The sequence below is a fragment of the Microcaecilia unicolor genome, chromosome 3, assembly GCF_901765095.1.
Source record: "Microcaecilia unicolor chromosome 3, aMicUni1.1, whole genome shotgun sequence".
Taxonomy (NCBI): Eukaryota; Metazoa; Chordata; class Amphibia; order Gymnophiona; family Siphonopidae; genus Microcaecilia; species Microcaecilia unicolor.
In genome coordinates, this window is record NC_044033.1 from 87,670,514 (window position 1) to 87,683,718 (window position 13,205).

At 44.9% G+C, this 13,205-nt stretch overlaps 1 protein-coding gene across 1 annotated transcript in view; it reads right to left on the reverse strand.

Annotated features, from left to right (window-relative positions):
* MDH1 (malate dehydrogenase 1) overlaps positions 1 to 13,205 on the reverse strand; it is a 132,041-nt gene that overhangs the window by 76,771 nt on the left and 42,065 nt on the right. The window lies entirely within an intron of this gene.

Genomic DNA, 13,205 nt, shown 5'->3' on the forward strand with positions numbered 1-13,205 from the left:
GAAACAGTTCAGTAACTTTTAATGCCTATTTATCAGAGGCAAAACTTCCTCGCCAGAAAGTTTTTAACATTCAAAGGCTGACAAGATTAGCGTAGGGAGAAAGACAGTAACACGCCTTCCTAGAATTTTTTTTCCAAAGGCCTATATCTATGATCGTGCCTATAACCTGTCATTAACATTTTTATGCACAAGTATTTGTACTTGTGTTTATATACTGTGAATAAAAAAAACATTTGCATTCAATTTGAACAAGAAACTTGTCTGGAAAGAGACATCACCATACCTATTAGTCCTGCAGAATTCTGCACACAAAAAATTAAACATCCTACACAATTCTGCACACTTTGATCAAATAATGCAATATCACTATATCTAGGTAATTTAAAATGCAATACAGGAAAATATTGAACGATAGAGAATTCTCTCATCTGGAATCCTGGTCCTGATGTCTGCATGCTTCATTCGTTACCCCCCCCCCCCCCCCCCATTTGACATTTCTAGCTTGTATCTCCGAGAGACTCAACCACCTCTCATTTCTCTCCCCTCCCCCCATCAATACTGCAGGTTGCATTTTCCTTCCCCATTCCCCCTCTCCCTACCCCCAGGCTCAAGATCCCTCCAGAAGGCACAATTACCCAGCTCATGCTCTCCTTCCCCATTGCACAGGGCTCCCCTCAGGCTCAACACTCCAACTCTGTCCTTTAACCTCCCTAGGTTTGAGTCTTGCATTTCATTCTCCCCTCAAACCTTCCCCAAAAGACCCTGTCTTCAGCTTTTTACTTCCTAACCCCTACCTTTCAAGGTCTTCAGTTCTCTCTCTTCCTCCATTCTTCTACCACCCTCCATCTCATAGAAGCCTCCACAGTGCTTTCTCCTCTGGTCAGCCACAAGGATCTACACTGCTACTTCATCCTCTCTGGCCCAAAGCAGCTGATACTGCCCTGGCCATGCACTCCTGATGTAGAGGAAGCCATGGCATCATGAGCTGGATTTACTTTTGGGTTCATGGTTGTCTTACCATAGTCACTACTGGAACTGCTCCCACCTATCTCATTAGAGCTGTCCCATTAGTAGCAGCAAGTGTCTGCACAGCTTGCCCTCCCCCCCCCACCCCCCAAAAAAAACAAAAAACAAACAAAAAAAAAACTTGGAGCCAACCAATATGCCACTTGCAGGTCTGTTTACTCACATACCACCTCTGACCCTGCCAGAACTTTGCAGCAGAAACTGCAATGAATGTAACAAAATACTGCCACACACTGTTATGGGATGTTCTTTGGTGGGCACCTGTAAAAGAAAGCTAAAATGCTAAGGGTAATATAGTTCCCTCTCCACCCTAAGATGGGTGTAGTCCTCATGATTCAAGAACCATCTCCATGACAAGCTTGGTTAAGTAGACCCAAGCCTCCAACCCACCAAGGACCCAGTATAGAGAGCTTTGGTTTTTTACCTGCCCAACAAAAATGAGATAAATGACGAAGAGTGCAAAGATCATAGTAACACAGTAGATGACGGCAGAAAAAGACCTGCATGGTCCATCCAGTCTGCCCAACAAGATAACTCATATGTGCTAATTTTGTGTATACCCTACTTTGATTTGTACCTGTGTTCTTCAGGGCACAGACCGTATAAGTCTGCCCAGCACTATCCCCGCCTCCCAACCACCAGCCCTGCCTCCCTACCACCGGCTCTGGCACAGACCGTATAAGTCTGCCCAGCACTATCCCCGCCTCCCAACCACCAACCCCGCCTCCCACCACCGGCTCTGGCACTGACCGTATAAGTCTGCCCAGCACTAGGTCTTTCCACAATAGCTTAAACGGGAGCATCTGGAGCATGTACAGCCAATTAGGACATTCTATCATCTTAAACAAATGGATCCTGCCATTCAGACCCAGAGGTAATGCCTGTCAGCTGGATAAAGTAGCTATGGTTGAGTCTGGAAAGTGGGAGATATTTAGATGATACAACTTTGAGAGTTGTATGGAAAGGCAGATCCCTAGATATGGAAAGAGTGGGTTGCCCAATGCAAGGGAACGGGTTCCTAACAATCCCGCCTCACTCAGCCCAAAGACACAAGAGCCAAGAACCTCTGTAAATTTAGTCGAAAACCAGAAAAATCCCCATCAGAGCCACAAGCGAAGATTGTGGTTGAGTGAAGTGTACCTATAAGTCATTTGCAAAAGCAAAAAGCTTAAAAGTTAAGTCCTAAAGGCCATCCCCATAATCTACGGATGTGCTGATATCCCGAATGAGAGGATTCAACGCTAAAACAAAAGTAATGGGGATAGGGGACATCCCTGGCTCGTACCCCGCTGGAGTAAAAATGGTAGCAAAAAAATTCTATTCACCCAAGACAGCTTTTGAATTCAAACAAAGAGCCTGCACTGCAACTAAAAAAGAATCCAGTAATTTCATAGGCCTGGAGAACTTTAAAGAGAAAACTCCAACAAATATGATCAAAAGCCTTCACAGCATCAAAGCTGATAAGAATAGAAGGCACTTTGCACGTGTGTACCACAGCCAAGGAGGCCAAGAACTTGAGGCATTCCTTCCTCTAACAAACCCCACCTGAGAATCCTCCAATAAATAAGGGAGAATCTTGGCCAAACGATTCGCCAAGATCTTGGCAAACAACTTAGCCTCAAAATTTAATAAAGAAATGGGCCTGTATGAAGCAGGAGAAAATGGATCCTTATCCAGCTTCAAGAGTACAATCCATCTGTGCCATTTGTAGAGACTCCGGCAAGGTCTTATTCTCGACCATGTATGTGAACAAATTGAGAACTGAAGGCCCGTTGCCGGGGAGGGGGGGTGTCAAGATGGCAGACTGAGCAGTGCACAGAGATTTTTGGATCGGCGTCTGCTGGAAATTGTTTTGTTTCCTACTTTAATACCTCTGAAAGGATACCGCATTCCAGAAGGAAGGGGGTGGTGAGGCTGCAACCACATTTCAGAAGAAAGGGGGTGGTGAGGCTGCAACCGCCACCAGTCCACACTTCTTCCCCAGCACCACAGATTCTTGACCAGTTCGCCATGCGCATTCCACCTGGAACCAGAGTTGAGAACCACGTGGTGAGTGCAGTCAGAGGAGCGCCCACACTCTTGGGGGAAAACATTTCCATTGGTCATCAATCCACCATGCCCTGCTGGTAATCGGGCTAATGCTGAGCTCTCCCTTTCCCCAGAAGACATAAGGGCAGGGATCTCCGATGGCGGTGTTAGGCCAGATGAGGCGAATGCTGAACCAGAGCAGGGAGTTAACCTGGATTTGGCTCCCTTGAGAGAATCGGCAGTGACCCTGGATAGCATCTGTAAAACTCTTCAGGCACTTTGTGACTGTGGCAAAGTCTGCACAGGATACAGAGTTGTTGGTGAGCAAAGTAGACAATCTTTCCACTTCTTTGGAATTAAATAAGCAGGAATATTTAAAATCAGCTCAGTCGACTGAAGGAGATATTAAAGAACTCAGAGCATCTGTTGCTTCAGCGATCAAAGATAACTTGTTCATACACAGGAAACTGGAACAGGTTGAAAATTTCAATCAAAGGCTTAATCTCCGGGTATTGAATTTTCCTAGATCTCAAGAACTGTCTCCTGTAGAATTCATGAAAAAATATCTTGATATTCTGAAATATTCCTCAATTTCTATTCCACTTTTGAACAAAGTATTATATTCCTACTGTAGTGAGACAAGTTCTTGGGGTCTCTGTGGTTCCAGATCCACTTCAACAACAAGATGTGGACATAAATAATTTGTCTTCTATTTTTGGAATCTTCTCTTTCTGAGGTGACTGATTGGATGACACTGCTGGCATCTTTTTGCCTTCAAACAAGATTGAAAAGGTGTCTTGTGTTTATATTTTTGAAACTCACAGGCTTTGTTCTGTGGACAGACGATCTGGATCTAACCTGATGCAGCAAAGTCTAGTCAGGATAGGAGAAAGTTATTTCTAACTATGCGAACAGAGATTTGAGCATTAGGTGCCTCGTTTCTTTTGGCATATCCCTGTAAATGTTTAATTCGTTATTTAGGAGTGAAATATTTTCTTTTTTTTTTGGGGGGGGGGGGGGGGACCTCAACATTTAAGGGCATTTCTGGATGTTAAAAAGATCTCCAGTAGTAATGTACAACCTGGTGGCATTTAGATAGAAAGTAAATATATAGCTCAATCTAGGGCCTTGCTTTAGTAATGTTTTCTTATGTTTATCTCCTAATTACCAACACATCCCCCCCCCCTTTAATGGTCTAAGAAGGGGTTTAATTCTTTTGTATAACTGATTTTTCTTTATTGCTATATATTCCTCTGTGTTTCTAAAGCAAGTGTACACTTGTGAGTTATAGTTATAAATTTAATTAAAAAAAAAAAAAAAAAAAAAAAAGAGAGAGAGAGAGAAGCGAAGGCCCAATATGTTCCTGGACAATCTGGTTCGGGAGCCTTGCGGAGTGCACAGCCTCGGAGAGCCAAAGTCAGCTCACCATCCATAAACAGAGCATTCAATAACTCTATGAGGGAGGGGAACTGGACATTGTCCAAGTAGAGAGATCCATTTTTGAAAAGAGAATTAATTTCAAAATCAGAGGAAGTCTTCCTGCCCATATCATCAGCCAGATTCAGGATCCTGAAGGGGCCTCGCCAAGTGAGATAACAATTTGCCACTCTTGCTACCATATAGATAAAATTGGTATTTGTAATAAATTAAGGACCTGACAGCTCTCTGATGAAGTCAAGTATTCATAGCTGCTTGAGATGCCAGAAGTGCGCTTTAGCAGCAGCAGATTTCTGAGCTCCCAAATTTACCATCTTTTATTACCTGCCTCTTCAGACGTACAATTTCCTAGTCTCTCAGTCTTCCGACGAGCAGCCTAGGTGATAATCTCTCCCCTAAGTACCACCTTAGCCATATCCCAAAAGAGAAGGTGCTGTCACATGGGCGGCATTATGCTGAACATATTCACTCCACTTTGCTATCAAAGGAATGAAGGGTCCCAGTAGAGCTCAACAGGAAATTGCCATCTGAAATCCCTTTGCTTCAAAGGGGCCAAGTCTAGAGACACGCAGACCAATGCATGGTCAAAGACACCATAGGAACCGATCTTTGATGTAATTAAATGCTTAAAAAGGGATTTAGAAACCAAGATATAGTCAATTCTTGACTGTGTAGAATGAACTCTAGAGAGATGCATATAGTCCATCTCTCTTGAGTGAAATAAACACCAAGAAGCCACTAGATCTAAAGTATTAAAAAGCAGAGGCAACCCCCTTAGAAGTGTGGATCTGTAAATCCCCTGTAGGGTGAGAGCAATCCACAGCAGTGTCATAAATGGTGTTAAACTCACCCCCAATAATAATATCCTGCTGAATGTGTGGTAAAAGGGCATTGATCAGCATGGCAAAAAAAACCTTTATCATATGAATTGGGTGCATAAACATTGAAAAAAAAATCAATGGATGTTTTTTAATAGTTAATCTGGCCACTACAAAACGACCCTCTGGCCAATGGTTGACAGATTAGGAAATCCCTAGATATACAAAGCCAAACAGGTTAAGAACCCCCACCTTCCTATGGGAGGCAGGGGATTCTACAAAGGAGCCCACCCACCATCTCTGAAATTTTTGATGTTCCAGCAAAAGACATGGGTTTCTTGCAACAGTGCAATATCAATTTTATGCCTGTGAAGAAATTGCAATATTCTTTGTCTCTTCATAGGGGATGTCACCCCTCCTACATTCCAAGAGGTTAGTTTAAGAGGGCTCATGGGTTTCAGGATAACCAGTAATCCAGATGACACCAGCTGATGTTTACTGCAAGCTCACTGGACTGCTGGCAATGAATATGAATGTACATAGTAAAACATAGGCCCCATTTATCAACGGGAGGAGGGCGACAATTTATTCACAAACTGTGGTGCTTCCAAAATGGAGTCAAAGGTTTGTACTGTTCCATTGTGGAAAATCCAAAGCTTTATGAAGGGTAAGCCAGAGTAAATCAGATATGCTGCAGCTGCTTCATCAGGTTGATGGATATTGGGGCAAAAGCTTTTGGCAATGACGAGACAGCAGCAGAATAATCCTTGAAACAAAGTACAGACAAGTCTTCGTATTTCAGCAGCTTCCCTCCTCTAGTCGCCCAAAGTAGTCCATTTTATGGACATAATCGAGCAGTTTAAATATAACCACATGTGGCTTTGCTGCAGGGTCTCATTGCTGACCTAATCAATGAGCTCTCTCAACCTGCAGGGGACCAATGCTCTGCGGGAGTGAAAGCGAGTCACCAAGCCATTTCTCCAAAAGGTCCATAAATCTGGCTCTGGTAGTAATTCAGGCAAACCCACCAGGCAGAGATTATTCCTCCTGTAGCAGTTTTCCAACTCATCAAGTTAGGTCTTCCAAATTCCGGAGTTTAGTCTCCATTTGAGGCCTGTGATCTTCCAAGACACACACCGTATCTTCTACGTCATTTACCCTCTTGCTGCATCGCTTGGAAATCTTTGGTAAGGGTGGTAAAGGTAGTTTCCATTTGGTTATGCTTATCCAATATTCTTTGAAATTGTTTCCCCATGGTAGATTCCATGGCTGTGCTCACCTCTGCTACTACTTCTGCTGCCTCCTCAGAGCTTAGCGACAGAGAGAGCGGCGCATTCTTCTCCGCCATTTTTGCGTCTGTTGGGCAGCCCTTCTCCCGTTCTCTTTTTGTAAGTTTTGAGGCCATTCAAAATGCCAGATCCTCACCAGAAGCGTAGTCAGGGTGCAAAAGTGGGAGAATAATCCAACCCAGAGTCACTAAAACCAATGCTGCCCAATAACTGCAGATTAAACTTGGGTGAGCAGAAGCCCTCAAGACTTCCATCCTAAATCCACCATGTCCCAACCCAAAGTCTGAGATTATTATTTTTTTTAATGTCAGGCTGATGCTAGGGAGAGGCACTGCATGGCACAGGGGCATGGACGGTAGCCCATTCTGGGCAGGGTGATCAGGTTGGCGGGAGGGAAGAGGTGTCGTTAGACACCCCTTCTCTTAACCAAGCATTCTAATGCTGCACAGGACCTAGCATTTTTTTCTAGCACTGAACATGCCTCGCAGCTTTTTCTTTTTTAAAGAATTCTGGCAGGGTATGAAATGACCGCATTTAAATGCATTTACCGTAAATGTGGTCTGCGCTAACGGTTTCAATGCCCACACTGAAACCATTAGCGCACTGGGTAGCACGCTAACACCTGCGCTAGGTTTTGAGAATCGGCCCATGAGAAATGTGCACTTACAACTCCCTGAGCACTATTCTATGAAAGGTGTGCATAACTGCAATGGGCTAGGTGGGGTTTCTAGTTACACACATTTGGGCATTTCTAAACTATTTGAATCCCCCATAGGAGTTCAAGGTGTCTTACAAACTATAACGTAAGTTTTTCTAATACAACAAATCCTGAATACTGAATCCTTTATCCTGAATACTGGATAAAGAGTTCAAATCAGTAATAAATTAACTAATACATAAAAACATCTAATTCACCAACAAACAGATCAATATGAAAATAAAATTAATCTTTAACCCACATAATCTAGCCTTAGTTTGAATTAGCAAGTTTTGACCAATTTAGAACATTTCAAAAAGTTTCTTTCCTATCCAGTGGTGTGCTGGAGCCGGCTCTGTCTGGCTCGCAAGAGCCGCTTGTTAATTTTTGACAGCTCTTGCGAGCCGGTTGTTGTTTGAGGTGAGCCGGCTCCATTACAGAGGTAAGCATGACAGGAGGGCGCCATGCTTACCTCCCCTCCCGCTCCCAAACATGTGTAGCGATTTTCCTTCGCCCCCCACCGTCCCCTCCCGCTCCCATCCATCTGGTTTAGTACCTCTCGTTGAAGCGCCGCCTTATTTAAGCCCTGCTGCGTCTCCAGCCTTCCCTCCCTGCTTGCTTCGATGAGCTCGTTCGTCGTGCCCTTAGTCCCGCCTTCTGATGACGTCAGAAGGTGGGACTAAGGGCATGACGAACGAACTCATCGAAGCAAGCAGGGAGGGAAGGCTGGAGACGCAGCAGGGCTTAAATAAGGTGGCGCTTCAACGGAGAGGTAATAAACAAGATGGATGGGAGCGGGGGGGAGACGGTGGGGGCGAAGGAAAATCGCTGCACATGTTTGGGAGCGGGAGGGGAGGGAGGAGAATCGCTGGACATGTTTGGGAGCGGCAGGGGAGGGAGGAGAATTTTTGGCAGGGATGGGTAGGGGGGGCAGGGGAGAGAAGCCAATTGCTGGGCAGGGATGGGGAGAGGGGGGCAGGGGAGAGAAGCCAATTGCTGGGCAGGGATGGGTAGAGGGGGCAGGGGAGAGAGGAGAGTTTCAGGACATGGATGGAGGGGAGGGCAAGAGAAATTCTGGACATGGATGGAGGGAAGGGACAAGGGAGAGAGAAGAAATGCTGGACACGGAGGGAAGATAGAGGAAGGAGATTAGATGAGGGAAAAGGAAGTGAGGAGAGAAACTGCACATGGATGGAGAAAATAGGCAGAAGCTGGATCCACTGTACAGTCAAGTCTGCGGAGGACCAGAAATGAAGAAGAAAGGAGGAATGAAAAGAAATAAATGGAAAGGAAGCCCTGGAAACGGCATCAAGGGAACAGATAGAGAGCAGCAAAATCAGATACTGGGCCAGCATGATCAGAGAAACAAAGTCACCAAACAAAGGTAGAAAACATTTTTTTATTTTCATTATAGTGTTTGGAATAAGTCCACTTTGAGAATCAGGTGCTGAATGTTAAAATTTTATATTTATTTACTTATTTATGGCATTTTATCCCATATTAAACATGAATTAGATTGGAACCTGGGATCATTTAATTTTTTTTTTCCTGGAGAGAGTAATTCATTGCCCCCCCCCCCCAGCTATAGCCAGCTCTGCAATTTTGGGGGGGGGGGGGGGGGGCGCCGAGGTGGACCAGGGAGAGAGCCTGTTGTTAAAAATTTACCAGCACACCACTCACTGTTCCTATCTAATTTCTCTCAGAAGTCTATTCCAAAACCAAGGAGCTAATCCTTAGTGTACGATTAGTGGATGATAATCTGTATTGTTAAACAGATGGAATTTCAACAAGAATATGTTCCCTAGATTTCACAACAAGAGGTGGGGTATAGATCCTTATGGTATCCCCAAAACAACTTGCGGTTATTCCCTATACTATTTTAAAGGCAGTAATAATTTTGAACCTAATCCAATATGATATAGGCAGCCAATATAACTTTCATAATAGGAGAAAGCCCTATCCCACCTTCTGGACCCTCCCCAAGTTTTGCAGCTGTATTATGAATAATTAGTTAACAAATATAGAGCTATTCCTGCAAAGTAAATAAGGTTAAATTCAGTCACAGAATTTGTAATTGTCCTCCTCAAGCAGAGATACAAGCTAGAGAATGACATGGGGATGGGGACATGTGCTTAACCACGGTAACGGGGACAAACTCTGACTCCATGTCATTCTCTGAAAGATTGAGACCGGCCTTATCAGGCTGTTCCAACTAACAGAACAGCATCTATAATTTTTTTTTTAACTTGTAGTTTTTATTGAACTCAAAGAGCAGACATGCAACATCTCCAGCATAACCTAACAGTGCCAGCAACTCTGAACAATTTATAAGCCTTTCCCCCTCCCCAAAGGCACAGACAGTGTCAACCTAGAAAAACAAATATAGAGATCAAAAGAGAGGTTAAGTATCCAAAAACTGCTGGAGCCCAGACCAGCGCCTGCAAAATTGCGTAATTGCATTCTGCAGAGCAGTGAGCCGCTCCATCGACACCAAACGCAATCTCTTGCACCAGTTTAACTGTCGGGGATGATTTCAATATCTATTCTTTAGAAATAGCACACACTGCCACTAACAAACAGCAATTACTTTGTGCTGATCCAGCCCCATAAGAAGTAGGCATACTGCAGGTGTATTCCCCAGCTGCAGCCCCACAACTGCACTTGTAACCTCTATAACACCTTCCCAAGAGCAATGGACACGAGCGCAAGCCCACCACATATGAAAATAGGAACCCTTCTCCTGGCAGCCCCTCCAGCAAGTCCCAGACCCGCCTCTTCTAAAATGCTGCAGCTGAACCAGGGTCACTTACAGTGGGGGAAATAAGTATTTGATCCCTTGCTGATTTTGTAAGTTTGCCCACTGACAAAGACATGAGCAGCCCATAATTGAAGGGTAGGTTATTGGTAACAGTGAGAGATAGCACATCACAAATTAAATCCGGAAAATCACATTGTGGAAAGTATATGAATTTATTTGCATTCTGCAGAGGGAAATAAGTATTTAATCCCTCTGGCAAACAAGACCTAATACTTGGTGGCAAAACCCTTGTTGGCAAGCACAGCGGTCAGACGTCTTCTGTAGTTGATGATGAGGTTTGCACACATGTCAGGAGGAATTTTGGTCCACTCCTCTTTGCAGATCATCTCTAAATCATTAAGAGTTCTGGGCTGTCGCTTGGCAACTTGCATCTTCAGCTCCCTCCATAAGTTTTCAATGGGATTAAGGTCTGGTGACTGGCTAGGCCACTCCATGACCCTAATGTGCTTCTTCCTGAGCCACTCCTTTGTTGCCTTGGCTGTATGTTTTGGGTCATTGTCATGCTGGAAGACCCAGCCACGACCCATTTTTAAGGCCCTGGCGGAGGGAAGGAGGTTGTCACTCAGAATTGTACGGTACATGGCCCCATCCATTCTCCCATTGATGCGGTGAAGTAGTTCTGTGCCCTTAGCAGAGAAACACCCCCAAAACATAACATTTCCACCTCCATGCTTGACAGTGGGGACGGTGTTCTTTGGGTCATAGGCAGCATTTCTCTTCCTCCAAACACGGCGAGTTGAGTTCATGCCAAAGAGCTCAATTTTTGTCTCATCTGACCACAGCACCTTCTCCCAATCACTCTCGGCATCATCCAGGTGTTCACTGGCAAACTTCAGACGGGCCGTCACATGTGCCTTCCGGAGCAGGGGGACCTTGCGGGCACTGCAGGATTGCAATCCGTTATGTCGTAATGTGTTACCAATGGTTTTCGTGGTGACAGTGGTCCCAGCTGCCTTGAGATCATTGACAAGTTCCCCCCTTGTAGTTGTAGGCTGATTTCTAACCTTCCTCATGATCAAGGATACCCCACGAGGTGAGATTTTGCGTGGAGCCCCAGATCTTTGTCGATTGACAGTCATTTTGTACTTCTTCCATTTTCTTACTATGGCACCAACAGTTGTCTCCTTCTCGCCCAGCGTCTTACTGATGGTTTTGTAGCCCATTCCAGCCTTGTGCAGGTGTATGATCTTGTCCCTGACATCCTTAGACAGCTCCTTGCTCTTGGCCATTTTGTAGAGGTTAGAGTCTGACTGATTCACTGAGTCTGTGGACAGGTGTCTTTCATACAGGTGACCATTGCCGACAGCTGTCTGTCATGCAGGTAACGAGTTGATTTGGAGCATCTACCTGGTCTGTAGGGGCCAGATCTCTTACTGGTTGGTGGGGGATCAAATACTTATTTCCCTCTGCAGAATGCAAATAAATTCATATACTTTCCACAATGTGATTTTCCGGATTTAATTTGTGATGTGCTATCTCTCACTGTTACCAATAACCTACCCTTCAATTATGGGCTGCTCATGTCTTTGTCAGTGGGCAAACTTACAAAATCAGCAAGGGATCAAATACTTATTTCCCCCACTGTATCAAAGCATAAATACCTTAACATTAGTCTGCCACAACTGATCAGAGACACTGGTCTTAAATACTAGGCCAGTCACCTCCTTCCATTGCGGGAGATCAAAAGACTGCTGAAGGTCCGTCTCCTGGTGAGACATATATGGAAGTTTCTCAACCTGATAACCCCAAACATATTTGTAAAACTCGGAGATTAAGCCTTTTAGGGTAGGATGTTGGGTCCAAAGTTCCTGTAGGTCCCCTGGAGCCATTGTGGCAAGAGATTTATAGGGGGTGCTATGCAGGCTATGTCGGCACTGGAGGTAAAAGAAAATAATCCAATCTAGATAAAACATATTTCGCTTGAAGCTGAGGAAAGATTTTCAACCTTCCCTCATGGAGTAAGTGAGCTATCAGGACTAACCCCTGTAAGCGCCACCTCCCCGCAAACCCTCTTCTGCTCTAGCGAGGCACCTGTGAATAGGGTAAGAATAGCAGCCAATACAAACTGAGCCCAGGCCCTCGTTCGGCTCCGCAGTTGCCTCCATGGCCACAGAACATGGTTAGTATAGGGATTAGAGACAGACAAACTGCCCTTAAATGACAGGGCACCCCACAACAATGTATATAATTAATGGGAAAAAACAGTGTTTTATCTAGGTTATAAGTTTAGGATTTACCCCTTCCTGCCAGTCCCAAACGTGCCAGACCTGGGCAGCCCAATAGTAACTATGCAGGTTCAGAAGACCCAGCCCACCCAGCTCCTTATAGCCACATTCTGAATAAGATGCAAGCACCAAAGCTCTCTCCAACTCAGTCCTAATAAACAGCGCATTAAGGTAATCGAGATATGAAATCACTAAATGCATACACTTGGATATGAAGTGCTGTAGGTTCCAGAAAAGGACAAAGAAATGCAATCTGGCAGAGTTTGTAAAAACATTTATTAATTGTAGCATAAATATGGGAACAAAAGGTAAGGTCACACCTTTTGTTTATGTGTGTGTTTGTGTGTGTGTGGGGGGGGTTGCAGGTGGCTTTTGTGGTCGTGTGGGGGGGGGGGGGGGGGGTTGCGGGTGGCTTTTGTGGTCGTGTGGTTGGGGAGTTTGCCAGCAGTCTGTAGCGATTCCTAGGCAGGGAGAGGAGTAGGGAAACACTCCCCCTGCCTGGGTCGTTGTTTGTTGGAGGGGGTTGCCAGTTGGTAGGGGTGCCTTTATGGATCCCTTTACTCTCTGTGTTCCGCCCTCGAGGGCGGGGCAGAGAGACATGGTGAGTTGGATGGCTTCACCAACATGAACTTACGAACTGTTTAGGGATTTTGCAGATGGCTTCAGCAGGTTGTCTTCAGAATGTTGAGGTAGCGTTTTATGTACAGATGGGGCGTGGCTGAGAGCGGGTCTATGAGTGAGGGTGACTGGTCCTAGCCTATGAAGACTACAGGATTTTTGTGCTTCTCTGCCTTGGAGTGAGCTTCTTTGCCTTGGAGTGAGCTTCAGAACGTTCAAGGTGGGATTTATTAATATAGACTAGTAAAA